This window comes from Centrocercus urophasianus, unplaced genomic scaffold (assembly GCF_019232065.1).
Source record: "Centrocercus urophasianus isolate 14NV4802_14NV808 unplaced genomic scaffold, USGS_Curo_1.0 seq_13, whole genome shotgun sequence".
In the NCBI taxonomy this organism is placed as follows: Eukaryota; Metazoa; Chordata; class Aves; order Galliformes; family Phasianidae; genus Centrocercus; species Centrocercus urophasianus.
Window position 1 is genome coordinate 50,505,338 of NW_024884475.1, and position 15,124 is coordinate 50,520,461.

The 15,124-nt window shown below is 41.3% G+C and overlaps 1 long non-coding RNA gene across 1 annotated transcript in view; it reads left to right on the plus strand.

Annotated features, from left to right (window-relative positions):
* Positions 1 to 15,124, plus strand: part of LOC122157210 — a 139,376-nt gene that overhangs the window by 59,490 nt on the left and 64,762 nt on the right. The window contains exon 3 of the long non-coding RNA XR_006167799.1: positions 12,426 to 12,572. This is a non-coding gene — a long non-coding RNA (uncharacterized LOC122157210). The remainder of the gene's footprint in view (positions 1 to 12,425; positions 12,573 to 15,124) is intronic.

The window sequence follows — 15,124 nt, forward strand, 5'->3', positions numbered from 1 at the left end:
TAATTATCATCATCATGTCTTAAAATGTTTTGACTGGGGGGAAGAAGTCCTTATTCCTTAAGTCATTCTTTGACATCTGTGAAAGCAGATTTATTTTTATCCTCTCCTTCAGGGGAAAAAAATGTTTTCACTTGATAGTGTGGGATTAAGTTGCTGTTGCTTAAGTTACTGTGAAGGAAAGTGGACCAATGACTTGCAGGGGATTTGAAAAGCTGATTTCTGTGCTGACTGGAGCCCCAGTTTCATATTTATTATGTTCTTCAGTAGCGGCTTGAATTTCTTTTATTTATTGGTGCTCTGTTATGGATGACAATATATTTAGCTCTGTTTTCTTGTGTTACAAACGTAACAACAAGTCTAGGCCACAGCTTGGCTCAAAGAGTGCTTGTGGCCAACTTAGAGAATGGGGTGCTTCAGCTGGATCCTTCCTGTCTAAATAAATGGGGCAAGTGGAAGGCCCAGCTTACTTCAGAGGTCTGGAGCTGCTTCCTTATTTTGTGGTAACCCATCCTGAAACATTCACTTTTTGTTTCATTTAAGGTCATCTAGAGTCTTCACTTTGATTTGGATAGAAAATGAAACTCTTAGCTCTGTGTTTGCTTAAAGATGAAAATCAGCTAGTAGAAGCTATAGAACTTCTAAATTATAACATTAATGATGCAAGCTGTCAAAACTCACCATTGAAAAATGAAAACTCTCCTAATATTTTTACATGTTATGACTACTTACGCTGTCTCAAACCAAATATTAAACCGGCAGTCTTACTCTTTGCACTTCTTTACCTCATGTTATTCTGTGTGACATAATGCTTACTGAAACTAAACTCATCAGATTGTTTGGATTTATTTCCTTTGGCATTGTAGCATTAATTGCTAAATTCTTAATTCTAGTATTTTTCTATTAAAAAGGCATTTGTATAATTAATAATATTTTTAACACGTTGATCTGATCTTTGTCTACTTCATAGTATTTAATGCATTCCTTGATTAGCGTTTGCTGTCACTAGCTCCTTTCATAATACCATCAGTATGTCTGCAAAAACATTAAGTACTTTTCAGCCAAGCTAGGTGTGTAATCCCTCCCTGGCAGTCTTCACTTGAATGACTCTCTCCATTCCTCTCCCCCATAGTACTACTTCTCCAGACTAGTGCTGTATCTTGTTACTGCTTGGGAACAACCTCTTGTCTCGCCCAATTTTTCAGGAAGTTTTTCCTGTCAAATGAGTTACAAGGTGCTCCCTATGCTCTGGGCAGTGGATGAGAAGGAGGCTGCTCAAGGGATGAGGACTGAGTCTGGAAAGGGGATGGGGAACGCTGTGGGAGAAACAGCTGAGATGGACTTGAGCAGCTGATAGCTCCATTGTGAGCCATATTCCACATGGGCTGCGAGTGATAGCTGACGTGCTACAAATCAGATCACAGAATAATAGGGGCTGGAAGAAAATTGTTGAGTTCAATCCCCTGCTAATGCAGATTCCCTACAGCAGATCATACAGGTAGGCATCCTGTTGGGTATTGGTTATCTCCAGAGGGGGAGACTTCACAACCTCTCTGGGCAGCTGGAAACAGGTTGTTGTCCTCCCAGTTGTGAGAAGAGTTGTACCAAGTTTGTGTAGACTTGAATTACTGCTAGCATATAAGCGTTCTGTCTTTCCGTGTCTCTGCCTAAGGATTTATGTAGGGATTATAGGGCATTATCACCATTTTTTAATTTAATATGGTTGAGATTTAAAAAACTTGAAAAACAGGGTTTTCCCTTTGTGACAGTTGATCTGATCCATGATCTGATGGAAAAGCTTCCTAAATCAACAATGAAGTGATAAAAACAACAACACTTGGCTTTCTGCCTGTTAGGCAGCCCCAAAGCAGCTTTAGTAAAATACTTGAAAAAGTTCCTATTTATTTAGAGTGCCATTTATAGTCACTAGTTTCAGGAAGAAGAAAAATAGCTCTCTCCATATGCTGTACAAGATGCCAATGAACTTTATCCCTGTATCATCTTAGTTTTGTTGTTACTGTGTGCAGGATGATGAATAGTTGGAGGGGAATTGTTTTTATTTTGGGAAAGGGAAAAATGTTCTATATTTGAGGGGCGGTAATTAATCTTATGAAACTTCAATTGTGTTTGTCCAAATCTAAATCATACTTATTCCCTAGAATAATTCTGCAGTTGTAAGTGATCAATTAGGATTTTTTTTAACAATCTGTGAGAAAATGAGCTGGTAGAGCATTCTGTGGTTTGAACATACTCACATTTCGTTTCAGTCCATAAATCAGAACATAACCTTCTGACCCCCCAAAAGTTTTATTTTTGAGTGGCTGAAGCACCTGGCAGTGCAGAGCCTGCTGTGCGCCACTGTGACATAAAGGCTGTGTTGTTAACTGAGACACATTTTAAAGATGTTGGGTGCCAGTTTTAGCTGATAGCAAAGACAGTGTAAGAGTTACATATAGGAACACTTCTAAATGCTATTTTCAGAGTGTTACTGAAGCGTTTGTACTCTGTTGGGTTTTTTTCTCCCTGATGCACCTGGCAGGGATATCCATTGCTGTGATGATCTACAATCAATAGAAAGCAATCACCATTTCATCAGTGTATATTTGTGAGTAAATGATACAAAATCAGTGAGTTTAGGAGGGGATGGATATCAGTGCTGGGCAACTGCAATATATTGCTGGGTAAGATGGGATTAAAGACAAGAAAATAATGAAGGGGCACATTTTGATCCTGCATTCAAGAGAAAATGTGTTCTTCCTCCTCTTTCCCCCCCTTCCTATTTTTAAGAGTAAATATGTGACTGAAGCTTCATTATATGCAGAACTACTACATCAGGACAAAGATATAGCAAGGCAGGAAACTCATGGCGTTCGTAATCAGTTGAAAGAAAAAAGCAAAATGTGACCTTTGAGGAATGACAGCTCTAAATAGATAAATAGTATGCCTCAGTTTATTCTTATGAGTTTAAGGAAGAAAAGGTTATAGTACAGATTTTTGCCTCTTTGAAACCAGAAGATGGAAAGGGTATGATTTTCCATATCTGTCTGCAGTGTGATAGTCTAGTGTAATTATCTCTCTGGAAAGTCTTGCTAACTAGCTGTGCACAGAATGGGGGAAGCGATATTAAAAATGAATACATGCTCTTTCTGTCTGCAGTTGAGATAAGCAGCATATATCTTTTTCTCTCTGTCTCTCATGGGGAAAAGGGGAGGAAAAATTCCTTTCTAAAAATACATTCTTCATTTCAGCACACTGAATCATTTTTACCCTCAAAACAGTCTGTTACCAGGTCTAGGAGTTGCCTTCTGTGCAGGGAATGTGAATCCTGGTGAGAGATGCAAGCCTGAAAGGCATTTTTCTGATGGAGATGCATTATTTATTTCGTAGAATTGTAGAACCCTTAGAGTTGGAAGAGACTTTTAAAGGCTGTCTTGTCCAACTGCCCTGCACTGAACAGGGACACCTACAGCTCCATCAGGTGCTCAGAGCCCCTCCAGTCTGACCCTGGTGGACTCCAAGGATGGGACACTCATCTCCTCTCTGAGCAACCTGTGCCAGTTCCTCACCAACCTTATTGTAAAGGACTTGTTCTTTATGTCCAGTTTAAATCTCCCATCTTTCAGTGTGCAGCTACTTCCCCTTTTCCTGTCACAACAGACCCTGCTAAAGAATCTGTTCCCTTCTTTCTTGTAGCTCCCATTTAGATCCTGAAACACTGCTATTGTGCTACACCAAAGAGGTTACACTGCTGTACTTAAAACTTTACTCAAGCAGAAAGTGTCACTCCCTTGATGTTCAGAGCTGGTTTGTGCCAGCACAGTTTATGGTCTATTTGATGGAGTTAATTCTCTGTTTGAGAGAGGGGCAGTCATACTGAGCTCCTCTCAGCTTGTTTATCTCAATGTTATTACCACTGGTGGTGACTCTAGAATAGGGGATGATATATGTGTGCGTACACTCATAGCCAAGAAGCAACCCACATTGACAAAGCGTGCTGTAGTCCTTCAAAAGTCAGCATTTAGCATAAGCAGCATTTAGAACATTGTGAGTTTTTTTCAAGGAGCAGGGAACCTTACCTGAGCATTACCAGTTCTGAGCTAGCATGTTTTATGTGAGCTAGAGCCTCACTAGTGAAGAGAGAACCTGCTGCTTTATTTCAACCAAAAAGAGAGTCCTCTCCCTCTTTATCTTTCACATGCTATCAGTTTCAGTATAATTCACTGAATTGCCCAGGGAGGATTTGAAGCAGTAGGGGAAGAGAATTGTTGTCTGAGCTGTAGAGTCTGGGCATTATGGGGATGCACCTGGAGGGAGGGAAACAGCTCAGTGTTGGTCTTTATCTGGGTCTGGCTGGGATGTTTGGAGGGTACCCTTCCTTAAAAAGAGTTCTAATATCCTGCTTTGTGATGTCTGTGAGGTGAACAGGAGGTTACTCAAGCTCTAAGAGGGAGGGATGCTGCATAAAGACCAAGCCTTTAATGTGCTGTCTAGGGAGCATGCAGAAAAGATAGCTGAGCTCTTACCTGAGGCTGAAGGCTGACTTGGTGACGGCCTTCCTGTCTTTGAGATTCCTTCTGGTCAGTGAGAAAGACCGGGGAAACTTCTAGCTGCTTTCTTTCTGTAAATGGTAAGTGTGGCCTTTGAGGTGTGTGAGGCCCTGCTCGTATCAAATATACCGAACTGATGGAACCTACTCTTTAATGTTCTGCTAACAAGAGCTTTTAAAGTTGCTAAAAGAGAGGATGTTTTAAAATATGTTAATAGGGAAAGCTCAGATTCAGGCTGTTGTGGATCAGGAAGCTCTTCAAGTAAAACTAACTGTCCTTTGCATAAGCAATTTCATTTAAAGTTCTCTTCTCCAAATTGAGAAAAAAAACAATAACAAACATTTTAAAAGTAATGGAAGTGTATACTAAACTTCTCTGCACCTTGTTAGAAATTCTTAGATTGCCCTTATTGCATAAGAGCTTGTCTAGTTGTCTGGGGCTCCAAAAGAATAAATGCCCACAACTGCAGGAACAGGAGGGAGGCTGTGCTTTTTTTCCTTTTTTTTTTTTTTTTTTTAAAGTAGGCACATATTTCACATCTAAGCTAGAATTGAAGGATCTAGCCACTTAGGCTGCTCTTCCTGTTCCCCTCCACTTACCTCCCTCTTTCTAAGGGAATACTATTTTGCTTGGCAGAAGATACCAGTTATTACAGCATGCTCAGTCATATTCACAGCATTACACCTGATGTTTAGTTTATGGTGCTCAACAAACTAAGCTACAAACATAAATGAGGTGTGAAGTTCTGCTCTTGCCAAGCTGCTCACTGCTGCCTGGCTCTCCAGGGCTTTCATCTGGGCTGTAAAAGAGCACTGGCAACTCCTATGCTTGGATGATATGTATATTATCGACCGTCTGTGGACATCGGGTTGCTTCTGATCAGGCTGTCCAATACTTATATTGCAGAATCAAGCTTCTCTGCAAGTTAAATCTTATTTTGATTTGTAACTGTGTGATTATGTTAACTGGGAATTGTGCTTGTTGCTTGCTGCTGGCTCTTGACTGACATTAGGCTGGATGGTAATTAATTACACTGAGAAAAAGGCTGGGCAGCACTCGCTTTCCACCCTGCCTTTGGGGTGGTTGGCAGCAGTGCTGCTAATTTCTTGTGTGCTAAACAGGCATGTTGAATGAGAGATGCTGCTGCTAATGGTTCTCCCTGTGAGAGCTTGCTTCTGGTGAATGGTAATCATTAACTAATTGAAGACTTTGACTAATGAGTTACTGTTGTCTCTGCTTTTTTTTTTATTCAGAGGGTGGTACTGAGTAGTCACTGCTGCCCAGAGCTGTGGGTACTCAATCCCTGCAGGTGCCCAAGGTCAGAATTGGATGTGCCCTGGGCACCCAACCCAGACCAGGGGTTGGGGCTGTGGGGACTCTAAGGTCCCTTCCAATCCAAACTGTTCTGTGATTTTTGTGCTGCTTTGGATTTTTCAAAATCGGTACTGAATGTCTTCCTGCAGTGGAATTCCATGTAGAACTGAAGTTAATAATCATGTCCCGCTCTACAGGGAGAATCCAGTGAAAATGACAGCACAAATATCAAAATACTGGAGGAACTCTTTTTTAATTCATAAGCAGCTTTCTTCTGTGAGAATATTTGCTTAGTCCCTTGTTTTCTCACTTCAGTCTCTGTCACTGGTAGGGGAAAAAAGCAAGCCAAGTACAATAATCCAATTGATTGTCTTTCCACCTCCTGTTTGATAGCTTATTTCCTTGGTATCTACTCTTAAAGCCTGATTCATGACTTTATGAAGTGCATATCTAAAATTGTCTCTGGATTTCACAATACAATCTAATCTTATAATGGGGTGGCATTTGGAGGTGCCAGTTTTATTTATTTTTGCAGGTGGCATAATTGACCTCTCTAACTGCTCTTGTGATCATTACTCCCTGTTACTTTCTTCTGATCTAATCACTTTGTGGCTAAACTGTGTCAAGATGCCACATGTCTCTTTCTCTACAGTTTTTCCAGCCTGTCATTACTATAACGAGTGTCACACCATGGCATCTGCTCTGTCATCATACATCACACAGCCTGGTTCATCTGATGTTAATTTCACAAATCATATGGAGCATTTGCATGGAGGAGAAATATTTCAAAATCACATGGCCAACTTAGCTCTATATGCAAACAGTCAAATCTTTCTGCTTCTCAGTTTCCACCTTCAAGTGTAATTCCCAGTTCTACTGAAGTGATCTTCACGCTGGTCTTGCAGCTACTTTTGTACCAACTACAGCCTGAAAAAGAAGCAACTTATCCTTTCACTATGCTGCCCTTCTATGGCGTGTGCTGTAATTGAGTGTGTGGCTTGTGAGTTGTAATATTTTTCTATGGAAATGCTCAGATACCTTCTTTACTGAGAACCTTTTTGCTTCTATTGTCCTATTGTCAATATCGTGACTCTGTATGTGACCTTAGCAATATATACCGCTGATGTACCTGGTGAATTAACTGGTAGAGCCTGCTGTGCAAAATCTGATGATAAATGATAATGTGATATGAAAACAAGTTTTGAATAATCATAAGCCGTTGCTTCTAGTTGTGTGCCATGGTCTGTAGAAAAGACGAAGAAATCTGCAGTATAGTGGTTGAGGAAAAGATAAGAGGGTATTTGGAAGCAGAAATGAGAAGCCTTTACTAGAAAGAAAAGGAGGATGATAACAATGTGAGTGGGGGAAAAAATCATGAATATCAGGAAAGAGCATGAGGAAGAATGGGGGCTTCTTATAGCTAAACTAGTAAGAAGCAGAATGGAAATAGCAATCTATTATTTTTGTGTGAGTATAGATGTATACAAGATAAAAGATGAAGTATACAAAATCAAATGCTCATAGACTAGGAAGTATCGGTGATCCTTTACCTTAACTGACTCTCCTTGCATGTGAATTGTGAGTCATGAGTTATGACTACGTATTACTGCTAACGCATTAGTAGCACCCTCAGAAATAACCAGTGTCAGGATTAGTGACTTTTTAAATTAAGCATTAAACTGTTTTTGTGGTAATTTGTTTGAAAAGGCTTAAACTTCCTCATCTGATCTGGCGATCTAATGGTAAAAGTGAAGTAGCTCTATTTTCCAGGCACAAATAGTTTTAGATACCACCGTATCTCTTGAGAGAGAACACAGCTCACTATATACCCTGACAGTTGATTGCATTTCTTCTTATTAAAATGCCATTACAGAAAGCTATCCCATTTCCTCAAAAAAGAATCTATGTATATACATAAGCTGCAAAGCTCTTAGAAGAAATCACCTTTCATAAATAGAAAAAATACAATAGTTTCTTTTCCAAGAAATTATCAACTGCATATCTCACAAATAACTATAAGCATCCTTCTTGACATAAGACTGCATGAGGCTGATTTACAGTACATTATAAACACCTCTGCTGTCACTGGAATAAGTCCAACATTCAGGCAACTTGGTGAGAGTGGGAGGGAAATCAGTTTTCTGTGTAGTGGCCTGCAAAGTCATCTTGCAATCCTGTTTATCCCTGTCAAAGCAACTTAGCAATTTCCTTAACTTTTCCAAGTTGTTTTTTTTTTTTTTTTAAAAAAAAAAAAAAAAATAAGGGGGGCCCTTTATCTTCTGTTTTTTGTTTTTTGTTTTTTTCTCCTCTTCATTTTCCCTCTGAGTTTGGCAATCCCATGTTTTCAACAGGAGTTAGTCATTGCTGTGGGTGATACTTTTGTAAAGATGTTTTTCCCCCAAGTTAGAGTATCTTAGAGTTTCAGCTGTCAGGAAAACATTTCTCTTTTTAGTGATTCTGTGATTATTACATTTACTAAGGTGGGAAAACACCTCCAAGGTCATCCAGTCCAACCACCAGCAATATTTCCCCCACTAAACCATGTCCTGCAATAGACGTCTAAATGTTTCTTGAATGCCTCCAGGGATGGTAGCTCCACCACCTTCATGGGCAGCCTGTTGCAGAGCCCGATTGCTCTTTCAGAGGAGAAGTTTTTCCTAATATCCAACCTGAACATCTCCTGGCACAACTTGAGGCCCTTTCCTCTCATTTTAATGCTAGTTATGTAGGAGAAGAGGCTAACCCCCACCTCACCACAACCTCCTTTCAGGGAATTGTAGAGAGCTGTAAGGTTTCTAGGCTGTGTCAGTAATTCTCACAGCTACTCAGAGGGAAGCAGTGTTGAGTTGCCAAGGAATTAACATCTGTAATTGTTTAACAGCCCTACTACCAAGTAGCAAACATGAGTCTGCTATACTAAAGTATTTACTGAAATCTTTCCCTCCATTGCATAGAAAAATAGCTTATCATTCATAATAAAAGATAGGCACTGTAGAGTTGATGATGACTCTTAATTATTTGGAGATGTTTCATTTCTGATGAAGATGTGGAGTTCGGTATTCTGAAAAGATGCTTTCCATGAATGCTGTACAATCTTAAGCTGAGAGGTCTGGAACAATCTTGTATTTATTGTTGCACTCGGTCTACTTCCCTTCCCCCTTTTCCTCCAAAGCATTATTTATTAAGGGATATTGGTTTTATTTTTTGCTTGCAAGGCTGTTGTTTTGGGGATTTTTTTGTTTTGATTTTGTTTTTTACCAGGAAGATATGGAGAGGAACAGTATTACTAACAATTATGCGGAGGTTGGTGGCCCTGCATGCAGCAAGGGGGTTGAAATTTGATGATGCCTGGGGTCCCTTCCAACCCAAGCCATTCTATGATTCTGTGAATATCAAAATTCAAGAGTAAAAATGTAATTTCTCTGTAAATACACTCGCTGATTAAAGTGAGATTCCTGTCCTTTTTCAGCAGAGAACTGCTGCTCAACAACAGGGACTCGCTTAAGGAACAACTTTGCAAGAACTGCTATTCTGAGGAGAATTTTTTTCAAGTAGTGAAATGAAGTTGCAATTTTTTTATTACATTTTATAATGTAGGCTCATATTCCTTTCTCTCTTAACATCAGGAGTATTAGTGGACTTGAAAAATCTATTTCCTATGTTTCACACACACCCACCAAGCTTGTGAGTAAGTAAACCTGCTACACCTTTGGTACAGGTAGAGCTATAAGAAGTGCCGTTGTTTCTGATTGTCCTCACTTTCCTGGAAGGAAGGAAGATTTACCTGGAAAGGGGATGGAGAATGAGATTAGATTAATGGTTATGAATGAATAGAAGCATTTCCTTTGAAATTATAATATTTAGCTGTGGGTACACCATCATTCAGGAAGTGGATAAATATAACTGGTTGCTCAAAGTAGTGGCTATGGCAACTGCCAAGGGAAAGAAAACTGAATAATATCTTAACTTTCATTGTCCCAGGAAGAAACAGTCTGGATTGATAGGATACAAGAGAGATACAATTGTTCTCCTTGTTAGTCTTGGTGCCATCTTGAATTATCAGGGGTTTGTCCATTGCTGGTCTGGAGGATTCAGTTATGGTAGTAGCTGCTGTTTCTCCTCCTTTGCATGCCGATGGTGAGGGAGATGCTGTTTTTGCCTCTTCCAGAGATGCTGCAGCTGTGAGAGAGGCATTACTATTGGGCAGCACAGTGTGACTGGGAACATGGTGCCTCTCAGGAATAGCAGAAGCTGAAGACTTGGCCTTTACCTCACTCCAGATGTGATTGTTGGGACATTAGCTGCCTCTGTTGCATTATTTTGTTCAGGGGTGTCTTCCCTCTTTCCCTGCACATCCTCTGGAACAACACTGCAGGTAGCAGGGTAAAGACAGGAGGGCAGGTCCTTGGCACCCAGTGCACCCTTTTCAGAGGCAGCAGTTATGCTGACTGGTGCAACTGGTGCTGCTTAGGGCTTTTTGAATTTGGGTACCTTCATACTGCTTCAGGGCTGGGACACATCTCTGCATGAGGCCTGTGGGTCATACATGCCTGTTCTAACCTGAAAGAAGCTAGGGTTTATATATAAGCAGCAGTAAACAGATAACTCTTACTTAACCAGGACAATTTTCCTACAGAGAACAGTGATTTGGTTACTATTCAGCAAACACCTAGAGCAGTCACTGAAGTATTTCCAGATTCCTACTGGGTGCCTATGGGGAAGCCATAGCACCAGCTGCTCTAATGTGCTATTCCATAAGGTACCTGTGCTTTCACCTATAAATTCCCCTCTGTTGAATTCTATTTCTATTCTAGGACATTCTAACATACATACATTTCTAATGTTGTACATTTGTAATATATCTCTGCTTTTTTTCTAAACAAACCTTGTGAGAGGTAAACCACATCAATTCTTCCTCTTACTGCCCATTCTATATGGGAGTTCTTCTGCTTGTGATCAGTTGAACACACACTGTTCCCCAGTGCAGGTTAACTTAAAGCTTTGGGGTATCTTACCACAGCAAATAATAATTTTATTAAAAATGAAAAAATAACAGGGTTTTTTTGCACATGCTAGTCCTTGTAAGGTTGGTTTTTTTTTCCAGACTTTATTTGGAGAAACTGGTTTCTACTGAAGAAACAGGCTGAAAACAGTAGAGGCTCCCTATTCCACTCCCCAAAATGACCACTTACCATAAATAGAGTTGTTGCTGCAGAACTTGCACTGTTAGCTGTGTTTTGGCAAGGTTCTTGTATGTAGCATCTGCAATGCCAGATGCAGGCTGTAGGATTATGACAAAATGTCACTTAAGAAACTTCATCATCATTCCCAGCATAGGTTGGACAAGACTTCTAAGATTATCTGCTTGTTCTTTTATTTAAATATATGTCCATGCATATTAAAAGGAATCTTTTGTCATCTCCTAAACTATGGTAATTAGTACTACTGACTTCTGCCTACTTCTCTGCAAAGAACCAAAGTTTTGATGCACCAGAGAATGTAGGAAACTGGTTATTTCTCTTAAAACTTTAAGTAACTTTTAGTAACAGTTTGCCCTGTCTTGTTTCTTGCTGTACTTCAACAAAGGGCAACAGAACAGTTAGAAAGTTTGTAATTTAATACCTTTGATCCCTGTAGGATGAGGAAGTAGCTGCAGATGTGGCTCCAGTTTCTCCTATAGTATTTTTCTGCCTGTGAGAGTTTGAACAAGTCATTCAAGTAAAATAATAAAAATAATGAGGGGGGGGGAGAAAAAACATGAAAGCTTTGCATCTGAAGTTAATTTACGAAGAAAATCATAGGAAGGGTTTTTTGGTTTTTTTTTTTTTTTAAATGTGAAAGCAGAGGCACCAAGGATGGTTGTTTCTGGAGGCTCTTCATCGTCTAGAGGAAAATCATGATGTAAATAGAGGAGGGCTGAGAGGAAAAAAGTTGCAATTTGACAGGTTTCTGATCAAAACAGTGAAGAATATCTAGAGCAGGAAACTAAGGCAAGAAAGAGCATGATGTTGGTTCTTGTGTAAGTGTGCCACTTGCTGCAAAGCATGAAGAGTTCAGAGAGCCTGTGCAAGGCTGGATGGTTGGATGTGCTCCCTGCCAGCTTTGAGTGCTGGCACCTGCATTTCATTTCTCATATACCTGAGCTTTCCCAGGGCCTTTTGGATGACTACGCCTTGAGGGAAATTGGAGAAGCATGGAAGCTGCTGAGGTGATGGGAGCTCGTTTGCACGGAAATCCAGTGGAGAGAATGTAGTCAAAGTTGTTTAGGGAACTTCTTCCTTCTCCCTTTTCAGGACAAGCCAAAGCAAAGGCAAGGCCAGCTTTGGACTCCAAATATCATAGTTGTGATATAAATCATGATGACTACTCTAGGACAAAGGAATTGCTCTTACCTAAAAATGTTTTGCATAAAGAAAATGAAGTCTCTTTCCTAGCCCATGCTTTGTGACACAAGTGTATCTGATGGGAAGGAGTTTGTTCCCCCTGCCTTACCTCCAGGAGCACCTCTGGCATTGTAATGTCTTTGAAAAGTTTAGAACTTAATGGTGTTTTCTCTCCACACAATAGGAACATGCTGCCTGCTGATGCCCTCCAGGAGAAGGTGGAGGAGGTTGCTGGTGTGGCACAACCTATGAGGTGTGGACCATGTGTGGGGAGCTGCTCTTTGTTCTGGTGAGGCACTTCAGTCATCTCTTCAGGCTGCTCTTCAGCTCTGTGAGTACACTGGTTTACTTTCTAAAATATATTTTAGTCTGCTTGTGCGCCTTTATGTCTACCAGACCTGCCTGTCATTAGCAGGGACAGGACACAGCTTTCCATCGCTGTCCAGTTGAAGATGAATTTTGCATGAATATGTGCTGTACCATGTGGTAAATATGCTGTGTTGGAGGTTACTGTCTGCTCTGCTATGGTTTACAGCAGGCAGGGATATGAGAAAATGCAATGGAGGTGTTCAAGGCTAGGTTGGATGGGGCCTGGGCAACCTGATGTAGTTCTGGATTTTAGTGGCTGGCAACCCTGCCTGTGGAATGGAGGTTGGAACTTGACGATCCTTGAGGTCCCTATCAATCAAGCCATGCTATGGTTCTATGAGTATTGAGCTGTATTGAAAGGAGCAATTGGGGTAAGGGCTTGTACTGGTACTGCTTCTGTGCTCTTCATTTGTCTCAGATGGCCTCAGTGGAATGGGGATTTGGAGTGGGAAGATGAGGAGTGGAAGAATGATCCTCTTCTTGGCTGCTTCCTGCCTGGAAGGTCTATGGCATTTCAGTGAGCTTCTGTTGTTTGAGAGCTATTGCAAAGCAGTTGCACGACTGTGGGAATGAGTTTGTAAATCATTGGTATATGTTGCATTGCCTCCTTTATGTTTATTCTCATATGGCTTTTCTTTAAAAGGTTGAATACTTGTTCATCTCCATATGAATAATATACGTGCAGGTTATGTTTTGCAGTCTAATTCCCAGGGAATAAGGTGCTGCTGTCTGTCTCTGACTGGAGCAGTCAAAATACTGTAGGATTTCACTTACTGATCCAACTGTTCAAGAGTGCTGCACTACAGGGAAGTAAATCATGTAAACTGCAAGCGGAGGAAAGAATATCAGTGCCTTACGGTAACACTTTTGGTCTGTGCTGAAGTGTGGTTCTGTGTGGTTATACCCCCTGCTGAACTTCCAAACCAAGTGAAAGGGCTCTGGGCTGACTTATAGGCATGCTCTCCAAGCATCAATTACTATTTTTTTATTTTATTTTATTTTATTTTTACTACATCTTTAAGCTTCAGCTGCCATAGCTGATCCTGCAACTAGCAAAGGATTGGTGAGTTAGGGATATCAATTCTCTACAGCTGTTGGAAGTCTTTAATATATTCACTGTCCACTGTAGGAAAGCCTTGCAAATCACATCACAAGGCACATTCCTTGGAGGAAAATTGCTCCCTTACACTTAAATATTGCCAATTTCCACTCACTGCATGTGGACAGCCATGTTACCCAGAACCTGTGCCAGTATTGCAGTAACTGTCCTTGTGCTATGCATACTGCTGGGGGGACCTGCTCCTGGCTCTGCTCCTGCATGGGGACAGCTGGCAACACCAAGGAAGCTACCTGCTCTGTCTCAGGATCCAATTGCTGCCTTTATTGATGTTTGTCACAGCAGTAGTTCTTACACCAGTGCTGTCCTTGTGCCAATCTGTCTCTTTTGAAAACCCTATGTCAGATTTAAGGTGAGGAATGGGGAACCAGGATCTACTCCTGAGGTCACTGGGCATGGAAATGCCCTAGTGGGTTCTGCCTGTCCTCAGCAGTGCCAGGACCAGGACTGTCCTTATGCTGGTACAACATACCTTGGTAGGCTTTGGGGCAATAGGGAGATGACTGCGGCAGCTCTCATTTCACAAGAACTGAAAGGCAGCCATGAGCTGCTGGATTTGCCTTTGTTAAGGCCAGGGTATTAGGTCTGCCACTAGAGCTGTGGAGCTTCTGTTCTGCCCTTTTTCAAACTGCGCTTCTGGTGGTGATTCCCCCAGCATCACATAACTTGAGCACTGCTGTGCTGAGAGCAGTTAGAGGCTGACTGTTGTGAAGCCTTTTTCATGAAAAGCCACTGTTTTAACTCCTTCAGTACAAGTTTGTGGTGCTGACTGGCGTTTGCAATCTAATTTAGGGCAGCCTGGTAATGTCTAGACACTGCAATACTGATGCTTCCTTTAAGGAGCTGTTAGCAGGAATTATTTCAGTATCAGAGTTTACTTGCTGTGTGCAGCCAGTGGTCGCACAGCAGTTAAATGTAATAACTCTTTAATGGCCTCTGCTTGCTGCAGTGTTGTTGCTTGCTGTCAGTGAGGCGCGTGGGGAAAAGGGACTTTCCTGAGGCTTCTGCATGGGAATTTATTGTAAAAGGGGAGCTGAGCTTTAAATTGGAGCTGTCGGGTCTGGCCTTTGGGGTGGGGAGGAAATATCTGGGGTGCCAGGGATTTTCCATGAAGAGTGGTCTCATCGCACCCTGGGAGCTGTGTAGGCTGCTAGATGACTGGCAGGCTGATGCTCATGTACCCATATTGTCCTCCAACCTCAGACAAGTCTCTTAGCTTCATCCTTTGCATCCTTATAGTGTAAAGTCTTAATACGCTACTGTGAGGTCAGTATCTGCACACGTGTCTTTAAAGTAGAGCTGTGGAGGGTAAATTTGGCCTCCTGGGAGCAGCTGAGCCAGACACCTCAGTGCTTTGCATAATGTCCGTGAGCCACTCAGCACGCGCTGCCCACAGG